The sequence below is a fragment of the Larus michahellis genome, chromosome 5 (assembly GCF_964199755.1).
Source record: "Larus michahellis chromosome 5, bLarMic1.1, whole genome shotgun sequence".
NCBI classification, from domain to species: Eukaryota; Metazoa; Chordata; class Aves; order Charadriiformes; family Laridae; genus Larus; species Larus michahellis.
The window spans coordinates 84,492,167-84,516,232 of NC_133900.1; the positions used below are offsets into that span (position 1 = coordinate 84,492,167).

General features: G+C 40.6%; 1 protein-coding gene across 1 annotated transcript in view; it reads left to right on the top strand.

Moving 5' to 3' along the window:
- The window catches only part of VEGFC (vascular endothelial growth factor C), a 235,799-nt gene that overhangs the window by 114,253 nt on the left and 97,480 nt on the right, over positions 1-24,066 (top strand). The window lies entirely within an intron of this gene.

Sequence of the window (24,066 nt, forward strand, 5' to 3'; positions counted from 1 at the left end):
GCTTCCCAGCATGTCCGCCCCTAACCTATACTGGTGTTTGGCATTCTTCCTTCCCAGGTGCAGGACCCTACACTTGCTTTTGTTGAACCTCATTTGGTTCTTCTCTGCCCAGCTCTCCAGCCTGTCCAGGTCACGCTGGATGGCAGCACGGCCCTCTGGAGTGTCGGCCACCCCTCCCAGCTTGGTATCATCAGCAAACTTGCTGAGGATACACTCTGTCCCCTCATCTAGGTCATTAATGAATATATTGAACAAAATTGGTCCAAGTATTGACCCCTGAGGGACACCACTCGTTACAGGCCTCCAACTGGACTCTGTGCCGCTGATCACAACCCTCTGAGTTCTGTCACTCAGCCAGCTCTCGATCCACCTCACTGTCACCTCGTCTAGCCCATACTTCCTCAGCTTCCTAATGAGGATGTTATGGGAGACAGTGTCAAAAGCCTTGCTAAGGTCAAGGTAGATAAGAAGTAGAAGTATCTGTTCATTATAGGAAAATTATTTGCCTTCTTAAAGTGTTTTTCCTATTTTCTTTTTTTGTCCTTTCTTTTTTCTTTTTTTTTTCCAAAGTTAGTGCAGAATCACTCAAAATAGACATACAGAAAATTCTCGAATTTGTCTAGATAACCTCCTTTTTAATAGCCTTTTTTTGTTGTCTGTGAGAACTTTTCCAGCGATCCAGCTTACGGCAAGGCTCTCCAGACAGGTGCATCAGCCTGACTGGAGTGATCAGAGCCAGGGAGAGAACGAGATGCTGGAGGCAAAATGGGCGTGGGAAGTTCCTGAGTTAAAGCACCAATTTGCAGCTCTAAAATCTACTCTGCAGATGTTAGTGTGGGACATTTGATTACAACTTTCTTAGTTATTTTCTCCAGTTGGAAGAATGTCAGCGGAAGAGATTGAGAAAAATTCCCAAAGCAGTTTTTGGCCTTTGACTTTTGAGAGGCAGAGCATTGCTACAGGCTCTTCGCGCCCTGATGGATTCTCTTGTCCCTCAGGTATCTGACAGCCCAAGGAATATCATCCCATGCCAACGTGTTTCTTTAAGGTGTAAGGTATTCAGCTATTCCAATTAAAAATTAAATGGTTTGGGATAAATCGAACTGTATTTCAAAGGCGAATGAATTATTATTCACAACAAATATCCACCTCAACACCTGAATTAAATTTTCTAGGCAAAGATTGACTCATAATAAAAAAATTGTATTCTTTGACAGCATAGGCTCATGGTTAAGACTGATTTTATGATCTATAAGGCTCTACAGGGCTTCTAGTCAACATCCATCTTCACAATACGAGAAAATTTCCTCCAGAGAAGAGAAAAGGATGGGAACTTGCCCAGATGGTTCTTGTGAGTCCTCAGCATGTTTTGGTTTTTTTCCTCTTTTCGTAGGGAAAACAGAAGGAATGATGATTAATATTGCCAGCATTCTTGGCAGAATTATATATTTAGCCACGGAGTTCATAGTTCTAAATAATATTGTCATAAATGTGCTTCACTAATGGTGTGCACAATAACCCTAAAGCTTTTGAATGCGCTAGGAAAGTTCAAAAAGTGCCCAAGGCACACTAAAATAGGCACAGGGGACTCGGGGGGAAATTTTCACTCTGTTTTAACAAGGGCAAGTACTCTTAATAAAAAAGTGGTGCTAATACATAATAAAAACCACTTTCTCGTCAGCATTACCAAATGTACTTTTCATTGCTCAAAAGCTAGTTAGAAGTGAATTCTTTTAATCTGATTAAATTCACATCTCTCGCACAATGTTTTACATTACCTTTGTATTTATTATTTCCCTGTCTTTCTAAGACATGACTGAGAAATAAGGACTTTGGCCATCTTGTTGTTGAATATTTAGGTATTTTACAGCTTCATAGCATGAGAATATCATAACTACCTGAAAGGAGGTTGTAGAGAGATGGGGGCTGACCTCTTCTCCCTGGTGACAAGTGATAGGACGAGGGGAAACGGGTTCAAGTTACGTCAGGGGAGGTTTAGATTAGATATTAGGAGACATTTTTTCACTGAAAGGGTTATTAAACATTGGAATAGGCTGCCCAGGGAGGTGGTGGATTCACCATCTCTGGAGGTGTTTAAAAAAAGGGTAGATGGGGCACTGAGGGACATGGTTTAGATGTGGCTCTTGTCAGGGTAGGCTAAAGGTTGGACTCGATGATCTTAAAGGTCCCTTCCAACCTCAACAATTCTATGATTCTATGATTCTATTTTATGTAATTTTCTTTCCGCAGTTGTCTACTGTGTCCATATTAGAGCTGTAACATCCTTCATATGCTTGAAATAAACAAAGTAAACTGGTCAGCATTGCTATTATGAAAAAATTAATAAAAAAGGTATAAAACAAGTCAAAGCAATAATTAAAGAGTAATAATTTAATCCTCTTTTCCCTCCCTATTTTTGCACAGGAAATTCCCTGGCATGATCAAACAGCATAAAAAGTCCTTATGCTTCTCTAGATTAATGAAAAGAAAATAGTAGCTTTGTCCACCAATATTAGCCAACCTCCTAGTTCAGCTCAGAGTCATTAGCTTTATTCTACTCCAGTAGGAAGCAGCTGTCCTCAACCTGATCTCCTGTTCCAGTCAGTCCCAGTTTATCCTGAGCAGCAAGGAGAGGCAGAGTCAGGTGTCGGCACTTACTTGTACCTGCTCCTTGGGTCTTGGGTCTTCCCATTGGCCTTCGTGTCCACTGGTTAGTAGCTTGACTAATACCATGACCCCTTCTACAGAGGTTTGGGTGGGCATAGTGTGGATTCTTTGTGTTTCTTACTGTCTGTATCTGTGTGAGGATTGAATGATATCTCTCTAGGGCTAGATTAAAGGTTTGCTTTCTTCCTTGTATAAAGGCTGCTGTTTTACTTCTGACATAGCAGTTTAATCGCTGTTTCACTTTATATGTGCTTCGGTATTGGTGCTCTTTTTTCTTTCTAGTAGTTGCAGAGGAATTGGGTTTACAGATTATTCTTTTAATTTTTTTTTTTATTTTAATGGTTTAATGTTTCAGTGCTCTAGAAAAAGAGTGAGATAAAAGTTAATGTGAACAGAGAGTCAACACTCTCTGTAGGAGAAATTATGGTGCCAGAAATGGCTTATATCTGTATCATTTTTCACTTAAAATGCTGCCAGAAAATATGGATTCAAGTTTGGGGGAAAAAAAAAAAAAAGTAGTTTGGAGAATTTTTTATTTTTTTTTTCAAAAGGAACTTGAACTAGTCACTGGATGAAAATCAAATCGTACTCAATCTGTTTTCGACTGTTCTAAACCAGCTGAGTTTTAATCATGAAGGTAATATCATTTAATGTGATAAACTAATGTTAATATTTCTCCTGATGACAAAATGTCTGCTCTAATGAGTGGGAATGGAGTTTAGAAGAGCTTAAAAGGATTTAGTCCATAGGCTGTTGAGGAACATGCATGTGCATTTAGGACCTGATTTTGTTATACTAATTGGAAAAGTTCTTATTTCAGTAGGAGTAAGTCTTGTGATGGATGGTACTTAGATGAGAAAATAACTAGTCATTAAAGAGCTTTGTTTACTTCTTAGAAAATTTAGGTGGGGGAGTAGGGGAGCTGCATGAAATAGAGAAATGGAGGAAAAAGTAATATCAAGATCACGAGCAAGAAATATGCTGTTGTGAAAAAGAAATAAAATTATTTCTGAAGGAGTAATGTTTCTGTAATGTGAAACTAGATCAACGTGAGTGAACGTATTGTTAATTATATACTGATAATTTGTAGGCGAAATCAGTATAGCTCTGTTGATGTTAAGACAAATGCACCATTTTATGGTTTGGCTTATGTTTTCTCTTCCTAAACCACTGAAATCCATCAAGCTTATTACCTTGCTCTGTATAATAATATTTTAGCTAGACAGCTGTTACCGAAACCACTTCACTCAGTGAATGAGTCATCCTGTTTTCTGATGTCCAACGCTACATAATTTACTAATGGTGATTGTTCTTACAGAAATAGGATTTTACAACATCTAGAGACTTTCAAAGCAATTTTCCTCTTCTTTCTCATAGCTTTTTAATCGGTGAGTATATTTCTAGACTTAGGAGGTAGATGGAATGAGATCCAAGGTAATTTCTGGAACTGTGAAAAGTCATGTTAATCCTTCGGGATTTGGTGCCTGGGTCAAAATGCAGGCAATCGTAGCGCTTTGATACACTTTCCTTGAAAAGAATTTTGAATAGGTGTAGCAGATGTTTTCTAATGCAATTTGAGTGCCCCAATTAGTTTTAGTTAGTGGGTTTGGGTTTTTTTAAGTGACAGAAGCTGGGTGGGCAAATGAGAGAAACTATACCTCAGCCGACAGTCAGTAACTGGAGGAAAACTAATGGAGTAAGCGAAGAGAAAGAATTAAATGAAATGAGATCTTCCTGTGAAAAGTGTCCTTTTTTTCTTCTCAGAGTGGAAATATGGTCATTAGAAAGGTGTTTTTCTTCTTTGAGATTGTATTTTTAGGTCATTATTGTGTTTTCCACTCTCATTATAAATTTGGGACGTGAATGTCTAAGTAATTTCTGTATTGTTCCCTGCTCAGTGGGTTTGGACAAATTAACACAAAGCATACTATGAAAAGATAATTTTTGAAGTGTAAAATGTACTAGTTTGTAATCTGTAATTTGACTTTTTTCTCCTTCACGGCAAGCAAATACAGTTTAGACATAGGGAAAGGATAAACAGAAAGTGGTATTTTGATTTCCCTCCCCACCCCCGTCCCCAGATCTGTCAGGTTTGCATCTAATTAACAAACAGTGCTATGCTTGTTAAACATATGCTATTTTCTGTTATTTTGATGTGTGAATTTATATTGAATTTTCTTCTGTGCGACCAGATTTTTCATGAGTAAAGTTCAGTGGAAGAGATCACAAAAAAAAAAGCAAAATGTAACCTCTTATTTTGTCCATCTTGGTGCTATTTTTCTTAGATCCTATACAGTCTAACAGTCTGGGACGCTTATGTGCAGCCAAAACTTTGGCCAAAAACACTAACCAGAAAAAAAGTCACCAAACCAGTTGGTCCAAATGTACTTGCTTTTGCAGTAAGGAGGTGGGGAATTGGTGTTAAAAATGATAGAGAGATACGTTGTTTCTGAATCTTAAGATGTTATTATCTCATTAAACAACTCTCATGCTAAAAAAAGCCAAATATTTCTTTAAGAAGAGTTAATAGTAACTCTTGTACTAAGACTTCTGAAAATATTCTATCTAGAGCAATGCGGTTAGGTGAACGCGTGGGAAATTTGAGAGCTGGAAAGGAAAATGAGAAATCCTTAATTGCTCATCTGAGTACCTCTTAGTGAAAGAGACATACCTGCTACAGTTCATTTTGGACTACAGTAATCGCCAATCAGATAAAAGAATGCCTCTGAAGATAATATTTTTGCCTGTTTAATTGTTCCCTTGTGTGTTGTCCTTGCAGGGGCTCATTTGATTTATTTAAAATACTTCTGAGGATATTAATCTAGAAGCAAAAGACCCAAGATTCAGGTTCCATTTATCTGATACTCCGCTGGTGTTCACGTGCGCCATCCTTACTATATTGTCGTGTACTAGTACATCGTGTAAAGCGTACCTGTGTTTAAGTCGTGTATTAAAATACCAAGTTCTGTTGAATTTTTGGTCAATACTAAGGTAATAACACCGTGAAATTGTATGGAATGTAGATCTATCCATGTTTTTACTTGGAGAAAAAGTGTACAATTTGCCAGTCTTTAGGGTTCTGTGGATAATATTCAGCATTGTAATAATAAGTAAACGCAGCACAATGCTTTTTTACCATCTCAAAATAAATCACCTAGCACTCAGAAGGCTACGACGGCTACCCTGTTCTCATACAGAAGTGCCGTGTGTGCCGTAAGTTGCTATGCTAATTTTTTATGATCATTGCAGCAGGACATCAATGCGCAAGAATTGTTCACTTTGTTTAAACCCAGTTTTTCATGTGGTCTGCGATTGCAAGGCGGTCGGCGAGGAAACGCCAGTCCCTTCATCAGGGAGGGAGGCTTAAGACTAAAGCCTCTTAGATGAGCACACGTCTCCCTTCGGTATTTAATAAAGAGGCAAAGCACAGAAAGAGAAATTCAGATGACTTGGATAACAGATGTAAAATATAATGTGGCTAGTAAATAGTCAACTGAAATAAATGGGTCAGGAAGTATAGTTTAGAACTGGCATATCTTAAAAGAGCTTAGGATCGCTTAAAATGTTTAAGCATTTTATGAGTGGATTAAACTAATTTAGGCATAATTAAAGTTACTGGTTTAGCATTGCTACAAGGTACTTGTATGCAATGCGTCACACTGCAGAATAGACCCCGCAACAAGAAAAAATGTAATATTCTCACTAGAACTTGATGGGACTCTTCCAGAATATTGTGTAGAACACTGGTCTCGGAGTGGGATTTGTCAGCCTATAAAGGAAGCAGCAAGAAACAAGAGTTACGATGAGTTTTAAGAAATCTGGCATATAGTCAAAAGCTGTGGAAATTTAGATCATTTGTGATTTTAATACATTTCTTGATTAACTTTTTTCTGATCACTTTGAAAGATTCTGTTAAATTGTTTTTTTACAGTACTGGTGGGCTTTAAGTTGGCATTGAATTTTAAAAAGTAATTAATTTGAAGACCTAGCCTTTAAGTCTTCATTTATTATTGGTTAAACCTTATTCTTTTTATTTAGGGAAGAAATCTCCTGGTTACAGTTATTTTGGGCAACAGAGCTACAAGAAGGGTTGAGGTTGATTAATACTGTCCTTAGCACTCAGACAGGATCAACTAAACCTGTAGCATTCTATACTGAAATTTGTCTAGCAGCGTTCTTTAAAAACCCCAGAGTGGAAGAATTCATGGCTTTTCCAAGCAATCCATTATGGTGCTGAGTTGTTCTTGGAAAATTTGTAGCCTGAATCTTCCTTTTCACCATGCAGGACCATTACTACTTCTCTTATTCCCGAGAGCAAAGAAAATCGTCTGTTCTTTTTTAGACTCATCTTTGCAGCAGTCTTCAAAGGCTACCACGTCTTCCTCCTGTTATGTCTCCTGTTTGTTAAACACTTCCAGTTTATTGAATTTTTTCCTTTAGAGGTTAGTGAAACAAAAAAATGAAAGAGAGCTTGTGTTTAGGTGGTACATACTCTTCAAGATATTTCTGGCTCAGAAATATCATATTTATATTGGAATAGTCCGTTTTGGAGATATTGTATTAACACAATTTTTAAAGTGACATTTCCTTCTCATAAAATAGGATCTTACGCCTATTTAGACTCTAAAAATTAAAAATGAAATATGCTGATTTTTTTTTTTTACAAGGTTTTTTACAGAACCTACATCTATCTAAAGCAATACTCTTTGGGACTGGTAGACTTCTTATTGCAGTGTCTAATTTTCTTACATCCATTTAAATTTCCTTTCTAGCTTAATGCTGTTGACCGTAATGTAATGCGCGTACAATGAAAAGACGCACTCAGAAACCAGATATCGCTTAGCACTAAGAAATCTAATAGCGTGAGAACTCATTATTTTGAACATCACAAAGTTAAATTAGTGTTCAAAAAAGTTAAGAACTTTATGGAGCTCAAGATGTTGCTCAAGACTAGTATGTTGTCTGGCTCAGTGATGGACAACGTTAGTAGACTCCTCCTGTGTAGACTCCTCCTGTGTAGAGTTTTTTTTCAAATCAGTATCTTATACTGTTTCAAAAGTACTCATTTTTTGAAATAATAACCACGATACCAGTCAAAAACCTATTAATTTCCATACCTACAGACAAGGCTATGCTTATATGTACTGCTCAAGTCTTAAAGGTAGTTGTGATATGATCTTAAAGATGAAGATCTTTTATATGAAGTAAAGAGGGGAAATTTTGTTACCTAAAAGCCTGAGGCTAAATGCTGTGCTATTTTCAGAGAGCGTTATAGATGTCATCAAAAACTTGCATAAGCCCCTCCTCTTTTATTTAGGTATATGGAATGAATATTAAGTCACAAGTTGGTCATCTCTGTGGATTTCCTTTAAGGGAAGTTAAATAACAAAATTATAGAACATTCTAATAGCTGAACTGGGGTAGTAGAACAGGAACCGAAGAGTGCCAGGCACACAAGACACAAATGCTACATTACAGATAACTGTAAAAATTACCCAATGATTTTCTGTGATAACTTAAATTTAGAAAGACTGACATAAATGAGATTTTCCACTCTATTGCTAGAATTCAATTGCCTCTGTCTGTTGCATAAGCTCTTCTTTTATTCCTTTTAAAATGGGCAACTCTCAGCATCTGACATAGAAAGAGAGAAAAAGCTTTTATTCCCAAAGTGAGGAGAGGAAAAACTCAGTCTTTAATGCATATGTTACCTAACATCTTGTTAATGGTATTATGATATTAAGATATTTAGGACAGTCTTTTCAAAATATCAGTGCTAAACTTTGAGTAAAATTGAGTCAAATAGTAAGTGTCTAACTTTATATTACCTACCCAAGGAGGAGGTGTGGTTACTGTTGCCTAAACTTTGAAAAAATTAAGTGGTGTTGGTCTCCCATGTCCCAAATAAGTTAATGAGTTTGTTGTTGTTTTTTTTTTTTTTAATTCTGGTCCCTGTTTTTAGCCCAATAAACCTTTGGTCACTGTTTCAGGAGCTCTTTCAGCTCTAGAAAAACTGCGCAAACTATAGGCTGAATTTGGTGACTTACGACTGCCCTGCGGGCAAGGACAAACCGTGTGGGTTTTGCATCTGGGGTAAACGGCTTTACGTGTACTGATGTGCTTAATATGGCTGGAGCGTGCTTTAACGTTTGTGTACTGTTAGTGCTCTAACAGCCTAAAACACAGGCTAAGCATTAAAATAGCAGAAGGAAAGGAAGATTTATTTTTTTTTACCCTAGCGTTCTCTTTCGAAGTTGGGTGAAGTGCTGCTGAGTTGTCCTGTGACTTCTTTCTGATTATCCCCCTGAACGTTATAGAGTACTAGAACATTGATATATCTATTGATTATTGGTGATTTAGGGTGGTTCCTAAAGATGCTGAACTGAAGGAGAAATAAATGAGAGATAATGCAATTTAAAGCGCGAGAGGGAATCGTTCCACCAGGAACCATCCTGTTTCTGACTTTTATCAAAATGTGACAGGGTTATATATGCATGTGATTAACTGCAGAAAAGTGAAATAATTAGAGCGACTACTTCTTTCTTCTGGTGAAAGCGTGGACTTCTAGTTGCCCCTTGAAATGTAAGTTATCTTATTTTTGGCTACTGAACACCTAAAACTATGCTTCAGATGCTTCAGAACTCTGTGGCAATATGAACTGGACGTAACTAGACAAGCTGCTGTTCTAATTTGTATTTCTCGTCTGTTTCTACATCAGTTTTTAAGTATTTATTTATGACCATATAAGGGGAAAGCAGTAAAATACTGCATTCAGCCAAAGCAAGACTCACTCTACCAAATTAGAGAGGGAGAACCGATGTGTTTTCCTTTCCTTTGACTATGTAATATTTCTAATTTAAAAAAAAAAAATAAATCTCAGTTGAATGTTTCTGGTGACTGGTACCAGCTAAGTTCCTAAAACAACGAAGCAGCATCATTTTCTACTTATTCTGAAACTAAAGCATCATGCCAGTGCTCGGGCCTGGTTTAAAAGGCTTAAGCGGACTTCCCAGGGAGGCTCATTTCCATCCCAATCAAACCTACGGCAAGTGTAACCCCCGCTATTTGTACTGCCTGGTGGGACACTTAGGGCTGCTGTTGTTTATGAAGTATTGCAGTGTAAGTAATTTGCCTGCGTAAGAGATCTATAGCTGGGAGGTCAAAGGTCTCCGTCGCCTGTGACCCAGAAACAAGAAATGTTTAGCCTTTTTGCGTACGTAAAGTTTGGCCACTTCAAAACCTTTTGAATGTGCCTGTGCTGTGCCCCCGCAGCTTTATGTGACCCTTCTCTCAGCGGTAATTGTTTTAAAAATTCCTTTAAAAATATAGTACCTTGCAGGCACCGCTTGGCCTCCCGGAATGTGAATAAAAAATACATCCCCTGTCACAATCAAGGCCTGGGGAGTGAATGATACACTTGCCTAATAATGTGTTGCTTTAGGTTACTGTGTAAGCAGCAGCCTAAAATGCCATCTTTGAAATCACAGTTATCTTCATGCTTTTAATGACCTGGGCAACTCTGGGTATGGTAATTATCCTCACTGGACTTTTTGTGTTCCATAAAACCTTAGTTTACCATAATATATAAATAATTTACACGTGTTACCTGAGAAAATAACTTCATTTGGTTAACTTCAGGTATCTCTCAGGCACAAGAAAGGATTTTGCCAAATGATCTGGAATTTATCACTGCAGCTGCTGGCTCAGGCAGCAAGGGGCATTAATCCAAAAATATGCTAAAAATTTGAACACAAACAGGGATTTTAGAGCAGTCTCCTTCCCAGTCTTGAGTGTGATCTGAGCGACTTTTTAACTCTCTTTATTTAAAGCCTGGTAACCACTGTGTGATGGTGTCTCAAGGTTCTTGGCAATGAGATTTCTATGGTGAGAAGAACCTCTCCCTTGCCTTGGGGCTCCATGTTAGTTCTCATAACTTCCTTTTTTTGGTGGAGTGCTGCTGTGCTTCTAAAAGCCCCGTTAGAAATGTATAGCCTAAATCCACGTTAGGCAAAATAGTTCGGAGGGCGGTCGATCCCATCTCCTTAGGTCTCCGGTTTGCAGGTTTGTTTCTCTTTGCTGCTGGTGAACGGAGGCTGGTAGCAAAATAGGGTCTTCAGGGCAAAAACCAGGTTATGTTGTGGAAGTGACAAATGGTGGGTTAACGGGGAGAGCAAGGATCTTCATCCATCAGCTGTTTACAATTCAAACTGATTTTTGATTCCGAGCAGAAAAGCCCTCCTTGAGCTTCTTTTACATGGCGATGTTGGTCTCTCTCACCGCTGAAACGGCACGACCTACAGTGGGCAAGTCATGGTGAAGTGTGGTTTGGAGAAGAGCTCGCACCTGGGACCTTGGATCAATTCTACAATAAGTCACCCAGACTTGGTGTTTAATGGATATTCTGCAGAAACAGAGTGTCCATATTGCTCCAGTTACACGGTTATTTAGCTGATTTAGCATATAAGCCAATGAAATTATTCAGTTTGAATTAAATTTTTATGTGGGCGCAATCTCTGAGCTACTTCCTCCTCAAACTTTTCACATGCTTCCCTTTTTCGCAACATTTTCTTATGGAGTGAGGAACTAAAGAAAAGCATGTTTTGATTACTCAAGTTGTTATATTTTCTTCTCAAGTGCTGGGATAGGGATAGGAATCATAGAATCATTTAGGCTGGAAAAGACCCTTGGGATCATCGAGTCCAACCATCATCTCCACTCTACAAAGTTCTCCCTTACACCATATCCCTTAACACCACATCTAAACGAGTCTTAAACACATCCAGGGATGGGGACTCCACCACCTCCCTGGGCAGCCTATTCCAGTGTCTCACCACTCTTTCTGGGAAGAATTTTTTCCTAATGTCCAGTTTAAACCTACCCTGCTGCAGCTTGAACCCGTTCCCTCTTGTTCTATCGCTAATGACCTGTGAGAAGAGACCAGCACCAAGCTCTCTACAATGGCCTTTCAAGTAGTTGTAGAGAGCGATGAGGTCTCCCCTCAGCCTCCTCTTCCTCAAACTAGACAGTCCCAGCTCCTTCCATCGCTCCTCATCAGATTTATTCTCCAGGCCCTTCACCAGCTTCGTTGCCCTCCTCTGCACTCGCTCCAGCACCTCGAGATCTCTCTCATATTCAGGTGCCCAGAACTGGACACAATACTCCAGGTGTGGCCTCACCAGTGCTGAGTACAGGGGGACAATCACCTCCCTCCTTCTGCTGGTCACACTATTTCTAATACAAGCCAGGATGCCATTGGCCCTCTTGGCCACCTGGGCACGCTGCTGGCTCATGTGCAGCCGCTTGTCAATTAGAACCCCCAGGTCCTTTTCTGCCAGGCAGCTCTCCAGCCACACTGCCCCAAGCCTGCAGCGATGCATGGGGTTGTTGTGGCCCAAGTGCAGGACCCGGCACTTGGCCTTGTTGAAGCTCATACCGTTAGCATCGGCCCATCGGTCCAATCTATCCAAGTCTCTCTGTAGAGCCTCCCTATCCTCATGCAGATCAACACTCCCTCTTAGCTTCGTGTCATCTGCAAACTTGCTGATGATACACTCTATGTCCTTATCAAGGTCATCAATAAAGATGTTAAACAGAAATGGTCCCAACACCGAGCCCTGAGGGACACCACTTGTGACCGGCCGCCAGCTGGATTTAACTCCATTGACCACCACTCTTTGGGACCGCCCATCCAGCCAGTGCTTGATCCAGCAGATCGTATGCTCATCCAGGCCATGAGCCGTCAGTTTTTCCATGAGAATTCTATGGGGGACAGTGTCAAATGCTTTTCGAAAGTCTAGGTAGACAATGTGCACAGCCTTTCCCTCATCCAATAATCTGGTCATCTTGTCATAAAAGAAAATCAGGTTCGCCAGGCAGGATCTGCCTTTCATAAACCCATGCTGACTAGGCCTGATCCCCTGCTTGTCCGTTATATGACTTGTAATGGCACTCAAGATGATCTGCTCCATGACCTTCCCTGCTACCGAGGTCAGACTGACAGGCCTATAGTTTCCCGGATCCTCCTTTCTGCCTTTTTTGTAGATGGGCTCTACGTTTGCCACCCTCCAGTCCATTGGGACCTCCCCTGTTAGCCATGTCTTCAGGTAGGTAATGGAAAGTGGCTTGGCGAGCACGTCTGCCGACTCTTTCAGCACTCTTGGATGTAACCCGTCCGGTCCCATAGACTTGTGTGCATCCAAGCGGTGTAGCAGGTCACTGATCACTTCCTCTTTAATTGTGATGACCTCGTTCAGCTTCCCCTCCCTGTCTCCTAGCTCACGAGGCTGGGTGCCCAGGGAACAGCTCGTTCCACTGCTAAAGACTGAGGCAAAGTAGGCGTTGAGCACCTCAGCCTTTTCCTCATCCTTCGTGACTATGGATGAAGAAAAAGCATCACCCTTGAATGTGACTGTAAATAATTAGGAGTAGTCTATTAATTAGGAGTGGTCTATTTAAGCAAATATGTTTAATTCATGGCTATACCTTCTTGTAAATTATTTATTAATGGTGCAGTTCTTACTTTTGCTCCAGTTATCTCAAGTAATCTTCAGAAAAATATTTTCATGAATTTCATTAGGTTAAATATCTTTTCTTCTTATGTAAAACCCTACAACGTAACAGACATTCATCTGGTTAAACAAGAATTCCAAACAGTGGGACTGAATGTACCTTTTTGTGGTGTTTTAAAAGGTTTCTATCCCCTTGAAGCTTTTGTTCTACCCCAGCTGGCTCGAGGTAGGATGCCAAGTGAGAAACCCGATGGAAAGAAGGACCAGGATTACAAGTCACAGAAGTGACTTGTTCTGTACGCAGTTTGCAAATTATTCACATTGCTGTTTTATTTCAGTGATGTCATTAAGTTGCCGTTGATACAGAAAAAATGCTGTAAGTTGGAACGTAATGTGCTTTTCTAACTACATCTTATTTGCATAGCAGGACATGCTTTAGCAGTTGATACTAGTATTACATGGAAAATGAAAGGTGAAAAGTAAGTGACTTAAGATAATCAGGTTAATTGTAACTCTGAGACAGGCACGTCATGCCTGCATTTACTGATTGTCGCGGCTGAACTTTAATTGTTATAGCTGACAATGTTTTATCTCTTTTATACATGGCTCTGAGTCCATAGATTAGATCCAACTATTAATTTCCCTTGAAGGGATGGGCACTTACAGGTCAGTGCTGACTTTAAATTACCATTTCGTTGTAAGGAAAGTTGAGGAGTCTGTTGAACACGTGGGCTGCTTTTCACTTTGGAAGATACCTGTAATTGTAATGCTGTTTGTCATTTCCAGATCAGGAACATGACCTGAGTTCCCAGGCCCGCGTAGCAAATAAACACTGGTGTCTCTTGGGAGCAGCACTACTCGCCTACTGCTAACTTTGGCTCGTTATACCGAGATCGTTGAACATTTAGCCCTTTTGATGTACCGTGTGTGTGATATATGAGAATGAGTGAGTGGGTGTTGCTTGGACATGTCCTCTGTTCATCCATAATATGAACAGGCCGCACTGGCTGGTCCCTAGGTAACCTGTTCCTGGCTCAGCGTGTAATCTGCAGTCTCCTGGAAAGACTGTGTGTTGGACCTGATTCTGTTTGTATTAGAAAATTATCTAGGGCTTGTAGAAATTCTGATGATTTACTATACAGGATTCCAGCATATATAACCTAAATTGAACGCCCTGATAACTCCTTTATCCTATATATCATAGACGCTTCAGCAATAAATCATTCTAATCTTTGGGTTAGGCAGTACGCAACAGACCCCAGCAACATCTTTTCTTTGTCTTTTAGTGGCGACATCCAGTAAACTGCAGTTCACTAACTCAGGAGCTGACAGTACTGGACGTTGTTGCTTTCCCTAGCTGTCTAATGCTGTACTGTCTTTTGTTTTTATATATTTACTAATGATTTATATACAGTAAATCATCTCACAATAGTGATTTGAAAATGTGCCTTCCCATTTTCAGTTCTGTTATCCCAGACTCTTAGGATTAGGAAACAGCACCAGAAGAGAGTGGGGGAGTCCCCACTCCCTTGCGCTGGCAGTATGACTGACTTCTTTCTGGCTGTTCTACCTTGTCTCCAAGTGACAAATGATCCCTCTTCTCAGCACGATGGAGTCTTTCAATTTACACGTTCATTTCCATTAGAATTTGGAAAATATGGTCAGATGCTCAGTTAGGAGAAACAAATTAATTATTTTCTGCCTTTGCAGAAAGAGGGGATTTCCAAGGTGAGTTTTAGGACTTCTCTCTTATGAATACTTTAAGGTATGTGTCCCATTTCTGGGCTCCCCAGTTCAAGGAGGACAGTGAACTACTGGAGAGGGGACAGCAAAGGGCTACCAAGATGATGAAGGGACTGGACCATCTCTGTTATGAAGAAAGGCTGAGGGATTTGGGTCTCTTCAGTCTGGAAAAAAGACGGCTGAGGGGGGATCTTATCAATGCTTATAAATACTGAAAGGGTGGGTGTCAGGAGGATGGGGCCAGGCTCTTCTCAGTGGTGCCCCATGACAGGACAAGGGGTAATGGGCACAAACTTGACCAGAGGAAGTTCCATCTCAACATGAGGAGGAACTTCTTTGCTGTGAGGGTGGCAGAGCCCTGGCACAGGCTGCCCAGAGAGGTGGGGGAGTCTCCGTCTCTGGAGACATTCGAAACCCGCCTGGACGCGTTCCTGTGCCACCTGCTCTGGGTGACCCTGCTCTGGCAGGGGTGGGACTGGGTGATCTCCAGAGGTCCCTGCCAACCCCCACCATTCTGTGATTCTGTATCTGAAGTGTCTCAGTCTGTGAAGTCCTGCTGGAAGGTGCGTGGTATGTTCCAGCATGTATTACTGGCAGGCAGCTTCAGAGTCTTACCCACTCTTGTAGCCCTCTCTTCTATTTTGTTCGAAACAGACCATACGCTATTCAGCTGTTCTGGTGGTTATTGAATAAAAGCATTCTTTTTACTATAGAGTCAACCATGACAGTTGCTTTGCTCACTTAGGATTGCTAAAGTCTTTTTTTTGTTTTGGTAGCCCTGTACTTCATCCCTTACAAAGCTGTACCATGATTTCCTATCCTGCTCCAGCAGAGATAAATCTCTAGGTAGATGACATCCTGAACATAAGTTGATAATGTTTTCTTACTTTTGGCGGGAGGGCACACCTCCTTTTCCTCTGCACAGCCCCCGCTCCCTCTTTGAGCATGTACCGCCAGCCTCCGCCTCTGGTTTCTGTGCACGGGTTCTTCCTTATTTCCTTCAGACATGGGAGAGAAAAATCATTAGTATCCAAATCTGTTTAATTTTTTTTAATTCCCCAGAAGAAGAGAAAGCATGATGCTTGCAGAATGGCTAAAAGCTTTTCCTTCCCACTCCTCCTCCTCCTCCTCCTCCTCCTCCTCCTCCTCCTCTCCGCGCCTGTCATCTTAGTGTACAGAGAAAATTAACTGGAAGGAATCACCCTTCCTTTCCAGTGTCTCCTGCCATGGGCACCCGTCTACCCTCTCCAGCAAGCTATACATAAAACGTAGCTGCTTAGCTCCTTGACATGGAAGGATCCTTCCTTCAGTCCTCCAAGAGCTGGATTTAGGGTACAAAACCATCTCCCTTGCCAGTCTGGTTCAGGAGCTACGCAGCACGAAGGCAAAACGCCACATTCTAGACACTGAGCCAGTACTTTAGGCTTTATTGTCAAATAAACAAAAAAATCCCACACCAGACCCTCGAGCAATACCTGTTTAAGTAGGAAGGACTCGTCAGCAGCCATGTGTCCCTTTGGAACACCGCAGCTTACAGGGCGCAGGCGGAACGCAACGCGATATACAGCAATCTCCGCCAAGGGTGGTGAAATGAATTTTTGGAAGACCATGTTACTCAAGCATTTTCCTTCTGAAAACTGTAACGGCTGCTAATTATTCTTAAATGGACTTAATAGAGTAAATGAGTGGAAAATACTTCATGAATTTCAGAAATGACCGCAGACATTATTGCCATCACAAGACATGTTACATACTGGTCAATTTTGCATAATTTTTAGTTTAACATATGTTCAAATGTAGTGGTATCTTCTACCGTATGATTCTGAAAAGGTAACAGAAGCTCCTGACTCTTCTGGAGGGGTTCAAGGCCAGGTTGGACGGGGCTTGGAGCAACCTGGGCTGGTGGGAGGTGTCCCTGCCCAGGGCAGGGGGTGGCACTGGATGGTCTTTAAGGTCCCTTCCAACCCCAAACCACTCCATGATTCTTTTTCATTATATTCCACTTCTAGAAAGTTTACAGTTTTAGTATTTACTTCAGAACTCTTCCTGTTAGGTAGGGCCCCACAGGGACTTCAAATACCAACCAAGAAGTAAAGAGCTGCAGAAATGAGATTCATTGCCTGCTTGTTGGTTACGACTCGGGTGAATCAGCTTACTAATTCAGCAGCGCATACGGATCCATTTCTGTCATTTAAGCTGTGTCTGCGCGTACGTTCCGTGCTGGGCAGAAAAGTGGCAAGCACAGGAAGCCGCAACTGGCCGCTTGGTAATTGATGTAGCTGGAGCTCTTATCTGAAGTGCACAGACCTTGTACGATGGATGCAATTAGAAGCATACTGGAATTTCTGAGTCCATATTACTTACAAGTTTGAGTGCTGTGGGTTTAAACAGTCACAAATGTTTTCTGTTTTATAGCCGCTCTTGAGGAGTATTTTGATGTCAAAAAGCATTAGTAAATATGGCACGTTCATACCTGTGCTTCTGGAAGAGGGATAATGCGCCTTTCAGATCCTGGCCACACATTTCGTATTTTGTCGGCTATAAGAGCAAAGTCATCCGATTAAAAAAAAGGCACATAGTACTAATGAGTAAATATGTTGTTTTTCTAGTTTTACTGGGGGTGGGAGGGGGCAAGGAATGAAAAAATAGATATATATAAAATTCTGGTTTCCCAGATGTAAATGTGATCAGACCAGCATAACACAGTGCAAGACTTCGTTACCTTGAGTTTTGTAACCTAGAACGTGTCTTCAGAAAGAGTATCCAGATCTGACTAGAAGACTCGTAGCAAGGTTTGCTTCAGGGAGTGCCACACTTGCTAATTATGAGTCAAAGTCTTATTTTCATTAGCACTGGCTTTAGTTTGTTGGTCTTATTATATTTCTGCCAGATTAAGCATTCTCATTTCTTAACTTCCGTTGTTTTTTCATTTGATTTAAGCATTCTGAAGCCAAATGCCTGAAGTAAAGGCAGCGCTGGGCTGGCAACAAGACTGCATGACTTGGGCAGTAAAGATTTTCTGCTCTTTAACTAACCCTAAATTCAAAGTCAAGAATACTTGAAATGATATTTTCGGGTATAACAGAGAACACAAACCGAACGCCGTAAATCTTTTGAGAGCTGGCAGCAGCAAACGACATCTTAACCACAAACCCAACTGAATATTTTATCTCCCGTGTACACGTCTTTGCCTATGAGTGTAATTTTCCAGAAGTGACCGTCGGTTGAATCACTTTGACGGATGTCACTGTCGGTTGCTCGTCAGGCGAAACTGTTCCTGATACGGGGAGCGATGCCTTTCCTTCAGCCCGTACGAAAGGTGAATGCGCTACCGCAAGCGTAGTTTTCTTGCCCTGGTTCTTACAGGGTTTTAATGTTAGTTACTGGCCATTACAGAGCAAAATGCTGTCAGGCCAGTGGGGTAACAGGAAAAAAGGGAAGGGAACGGCAGCATCCGATCTTATTCTAGCGATAGTATTAATAGACCCCCTCGGGTGCTATAATGCAGTTTGGAGTCTTTTCTTAACCACAGAGCAGAGGTCTAAAGTATTCGTGTGTCTTTATTTCTCAAGAAGCTTATGCTCATAAGAAGTTTCTGGATGGTCTGTGTGGGTCAGATAAGACTTTAGGAAGAAGGAGCCATTGCAGCGCTAGAATGCCACCCTGAACACACTCAAACTACCTCTTAGCAAGGGCAGGGTTTGGGAGATTAGCCAATTAGGCACTTTTCTTAAAGCATCGCCTGATCTTTACTTTTAAATTCTAAATTCTATCATCTGTAACTTTACAGCGAGCCATAGGCTCAGCCTGAAAAGCTGTATGATTGCAGTAGGAAAGTATTTTGTTGTTTGTCTTAGATTTTGGTTTGTTTGTTTAGATTTCTCTTCAGGAGAAAATTTTTGTAACCATATAAGAAATATTCCTTGACTTAATGATTAGCGATAAAGAAAGAAATCAATGTTAAGGATTATTAGGAATGTAATAGAGGAATTAAATAGAAAACACTGTGATAATTTTAATCTACAACAAACATACAAGAACTGTATTCAATCCTTTTTTCCTTATTTCAGTTATGGATGAAAAAATGGTTTAGAGAAGGATGACAGAGACAATCAAATGTACAAAATTATCTCATGCATGAAGAAAAAGCACACTGACTAGGAACCTTCAGGGGGGAAAAAAAAAAGAAAACTAAGGGATATATGGAAGGAGGTTTACAAAATCAGAAGTGTAGAGGAGGCGGTAGATAGGGATTTATTTCAGTTCCTCCATGAGAGGCATAAAATAAAACCAGTGGTATTCGGAGCAAACCAAGGAAAACGGTTCTTCACCCACCATAATATTAAGCTGCCACATGGTGTTACGGATAGTGAAAATTTACATGACCTCAAAAGGTGACGGTTCAGATTCCTGGAAGAAAAATAACTTAAGAACTGTCATATAAAAAAGATAACGTTTCCGCTCAAGAAGCTTTTGAGCTGCATCTTGCTGAGGGCTAGAGAATATTCCGGGGCAGCTCGGTGATGTGCTTGCCTTTATCTCCCCCAGGCACCGGCTGTTGGTCACCGTAAGGGTCAAGATCGCAGGCGAGGCAGACTCTCTTTCCCCGGTATTTTCATTCAACACACAAGCTGCATCTATTTCAGAAATATTTGAGGGTCCCTAAGAGGAAAACGGAGAGTAGGAAAACGTTTTGTACGTTATGTCAGAATTTACCTCTGGAAAAAAGGTCTTGCCTCTCTGGGGGGAAAAAGAAAAACCAAAACACATTACTTTGGAGATACAGCTGCCTGAAATAGGCTTTATGGGTTTTGGTGTTTGTTGCTTCTCAGTCGCTTCTGGTTCAAATAGGTTATTATTGCAAAAAAATTCTCTTTTTCTTTGGGAATGATGCAGGCTATTGTGTATTCTGGTGGCTGTTAGGTTGGGATGGTAGGCAGTGACTGTTCATTTAGGGCTATGAACGATACAAGAACTCTTAAACATTTCTCACTTAACCTATACAGCCGATACCATCTACGAAGGCAATTACACGCTGATTTGATCAGCTCGTTTTTCAATGACGAATATATTGCAACAAACAGACTTGCATCTTTTAAAAAATACCTGCTCGGATTCTTTCAGGTCCTTACTGGTTTCCTTCATTGACATTTTACATGGTTTCCATAGTTACCCAGTTTGGACAACAATATATTTCATATTAGCTTTTTAAAAATAGGAAATAAAAAAAGAGAATTCTAGTAGTGTCTGTTACATATGGGCAAAATAACTTATCTAACTTGATACATGCTGCCTGAGTTATTACTATTATTATTCTTGTCTCCTCTCTGCTTACTCAGTTCTCATTCCTTAGCGATTTCAGTTAAAATACTGTGGCAATAAGAGAGATTAAATAGCTACTTTATTTCTTTTTTTTTTTTTTTTAATGGGTGTGGCTAAACCACGACAATGGGGAAAATAAAGATCTTTTCATCTCTCAGCTGCTGAGGTTTTGGGTTTTTTTGCTTTTGTCTTAACTGAGATCACTTTTTATTATTCATTTTTTGGTAAGTTATTAGTTCTCTTATTTATTTTCCATAACGCTTTTGTTTGTTTGTTTCCTCCTTGCGTTCTCCGTATTTTTCACAGCCAGAAAGTTTTTCTCCTGAATCCAAATTCATTTCAGAGAACTGAATTTCAGAATCAGCACAGAGCAATTCTCAGCCGGGATTACATTTTCTTGACAACACTAAATTATATGCTTCACATCTTTTCTCTGCCTGGTCGAAACAGTGTCATTAAAATTACTTAATGTACAATTTTACAAGTAAATGTACAATCTGAAAAACTCCTGGACCTTAAGTTTGTGGGTGGAGGTGGTGCACTGTCTGTTACCCCCGAAAATAAGACTCTCATCTTTCTCAATTTGTACGCGTTTGTCATGTAACAGTAATTACCTACTGATAGAAATGAGTGGTGGTTTTGCATGAGCCTGGAAGATAGGGCTCAATTAGATAAGAACTGACATTTTGGATAAAGATGACATTTTACGTGACATCGAGGAGAAGAAATTTAGAAATACGTCATTTTGGGTTTTGGTTCATGTTCTGCGGTGCCTCGCTGCAGGTTCCTGGTACTCATCTCCAGCTGCATTGTTTGAGCTTTTACAGAGGCTGGTAGGAATTCTCCGCTTCTGATGAAGTTTCATGGCTTTGCAAACCCTGATAAATTTTCTTTACGTATTTGTGATGATATTAGGTTCAAAGAGAAATTATTAGATTTCATAGAATCATAGAATGGTTAGAGTTGGAAGGGACCTTAAAGATAATCTGGTTCCACCCCCTGCCCTGGGCAGGGACACCTCCCACCAGCCCAGGTTGCTCCAAGCCCCGTCCAACCTGGCCTTGAACCCCTCCAGGGATGGGGCAGCCACAGCTTCTCTGGGCACCCTGGGCCAGGGGCTCACCGCCCTCACAGCCAAGAATTTCTTCCCAATATCTCATCTAAATCTCCCCTCTTCCAGTGTAAAACCCTTCCCCCTCGTCCCATGGCTCCCCTCCCTGATCCAGAGTCCCTCCCCAGCTTTCCTGTAGGCAAGAAAGAAAAAATATACTCTCAGTCTAGTAAATGCTAGGTATCTGGAGAGAAAAATCTTGGGTTTATAGCCAATTTCCCCTATTGTATAATATTCTTTTATGACTATTCCTCTTCAATGTTGGAAGACATTGATATCGAGGTGCTGGAGCGAGTGCAGAGGAGGGCAACGAAGCTGGTGAAGGGCCTGGAGAATAAATCTGATGAGGAGTGATGGAAGGAGCTGGGACTGTTTAGTTTGAGGAAGAGGAGGCTGAGGGGAGACCTCATCACTCTCTACAACTACTTGAAAGGCCATTATAGAGAGGTTGGTGCTGGTCTCTTCTCACAGGTAATTAGCAATAGAACAAGAGGGAATGGGCTCAAGCTGCAGCAGGGTAGGTTTAAGCTGGACATTAGGAAAAAATTCTTCCCAGAAAGAGTGGTGAGACACTGGAATAGGCTGCCCAGGGAGGTGGTGGAGTCCCCATCCCTGGATGTGTTTAAGACTCGTTTAGATGTGGTGTTAAGGGATATGGTGTAAGGGAGAACTTTGTAGAGTGGAGTTGATGGTTGGACTCGATGATCCCAAGGGTCTTTTCCAACCTAAATGATTCTATGATTCTAAGACAAAACAAAACATTAAGCTGCATGCTCTATTGAGGAGGAATATTTTAGCTTTTTTGGGGTTTGGGTGGTTTTTTGTTTTGTTTTCAGAACTACGTATAAATATTTCCAGAGGCATATAGGTGTAGATGCTCCATCAGTTGTGATTAGAGGGGGAAAATAACTAACTAACTAAATCAAAATAAATTCCTGTTTGAAGAGAGGGAAGATAACTAGTTCAGCCTTGTCCTCCCTTTCTGAGTGCACACACCTGTAAGATACCACAGGTCAAAAAGGAGTATTTTTGTGGGAGCTGTTTGTATTACCTGCCTGGATTCTTGGCTTGTTTCCTTCTATTCAAAATACATAGTAATTTTTAAACAGAAAAGAAAGCATTTTTTGTCATGACAGAATCAACTTACTGTAAGCCTCATCTTGTCCTTAAATTACATTTTCATTCCTATAGAATGAAGAAATAGAAAGACAGGTGGTGAGTATGCCAAGTTGGAAACGGAGCGCTTCCCTTGCCCTCCAGTACAGGACTGAACTTGACGGGGAACCAGCGCGTGGTTTTGCAGCGCACACGGCTGGGGCTCTGCCGCTCTCAGCTGTGCCTGGACCGAGGCATTTAAAAGCCAAGATGTCTATAGATTTCTTCTTCGTGTACTGTTCTGCCTGAAAAGCAAAACGCTGGGGATGAAGCTTTCTCGCTGAGGATAGAGGAAAATTTTGTTCTTGATTTTTAGCAAACTTGGGATTTTACTAGTATTGGAATATCAGCTTTTTTCTTTTTTTTCTTTCCTATGCAAATAATGAACACAAGGCTCTGAATTACATCCAAAATGGAACTTCTTATAACACTGTGACTTGAGTAGTCAGATTCACAGACAAAAACTCGGTAAACTTTTCTGCCAGTGCATAGAACATAGATTTTTTAATGCTCTGGGCTTTGAATTGAACCCAAAACCTTGCTGAAGGGAAATAGGAAAAATCACAGAATCCTAGAATTGCCTAGGATGGAAGGGACCTTTCAGATCATCGAGTCCAACCTCATCCTGGAAATGGAGAAAGCAAATCTTTAGAGTTGAACAAAGCAATGCTTTCAGAGTGAAACATCAGATGACAAAGGGGGAAAATACCAATTTAAATCCCATATTTGTGGAATTATAACTACATTTTTTTCCGTAGGTGATTCATCTTGAGCAACATTTGGGTAACTCCCAGTTGCCAAAACATATGGCTGCATGTTTTATTCATTTTCTTTTAACCGTTCTGGTAGTGTGCATGTGACTGAGCAGCAGGGTGTCTTTCATGTACAAAACACTGACCAAATATTAGTAAAACTGCACTCCTGGCAATCTTTTATTTAAACAAAAGAAAAAAAACCCGACGTTAGAGGCCCCAGATGGTCTAATAAGGGTTTGTGTTGCTTTCTCCCAATGCAGGATGATTACAAGCATGGGAGGATACAAGCTGAAAACTTCTGATATACAAATATAAGTAAATATTTTCATAAAGTGTAAATGTACTGTAAGAGCATGAGTGACATGCCTTCTCCTTTCCATAGATGTCTTGTGGCCTTCTGCCTAATCTTTGGAAACAATAACTGTGACACTGATGTATTCAGTGCTATTGTCCCTGTTGTATTAGAGGGGGAAAAAAAAAAAAAAAAGACACTTCAGAATAAGATATTCTGTTTAAGACACATTTGGACAAACCAGGGGGTAAATCTGCCTGGGAAAATGGGATTTAAGTGTCTAGAAAACAAGATTAGCCTTTTCCATTTGATCTTTGGTGAAATCACGTTGAACTGAGATGTTTCGGAGTTGGCAGCTCCGAGTGAATTCACTTTTTTCTTCGTGTCCCTGAATTGGAGAGCAGAGGCCACCGGCCCCGCTGCCCTTCCATTGTCCCAGAGCTCCCTTCAGTCGATTCTCAGGCACAAACTGGTGCTGTGTATATTGAGGAGCTAAGGCTTCACTAATAGTAT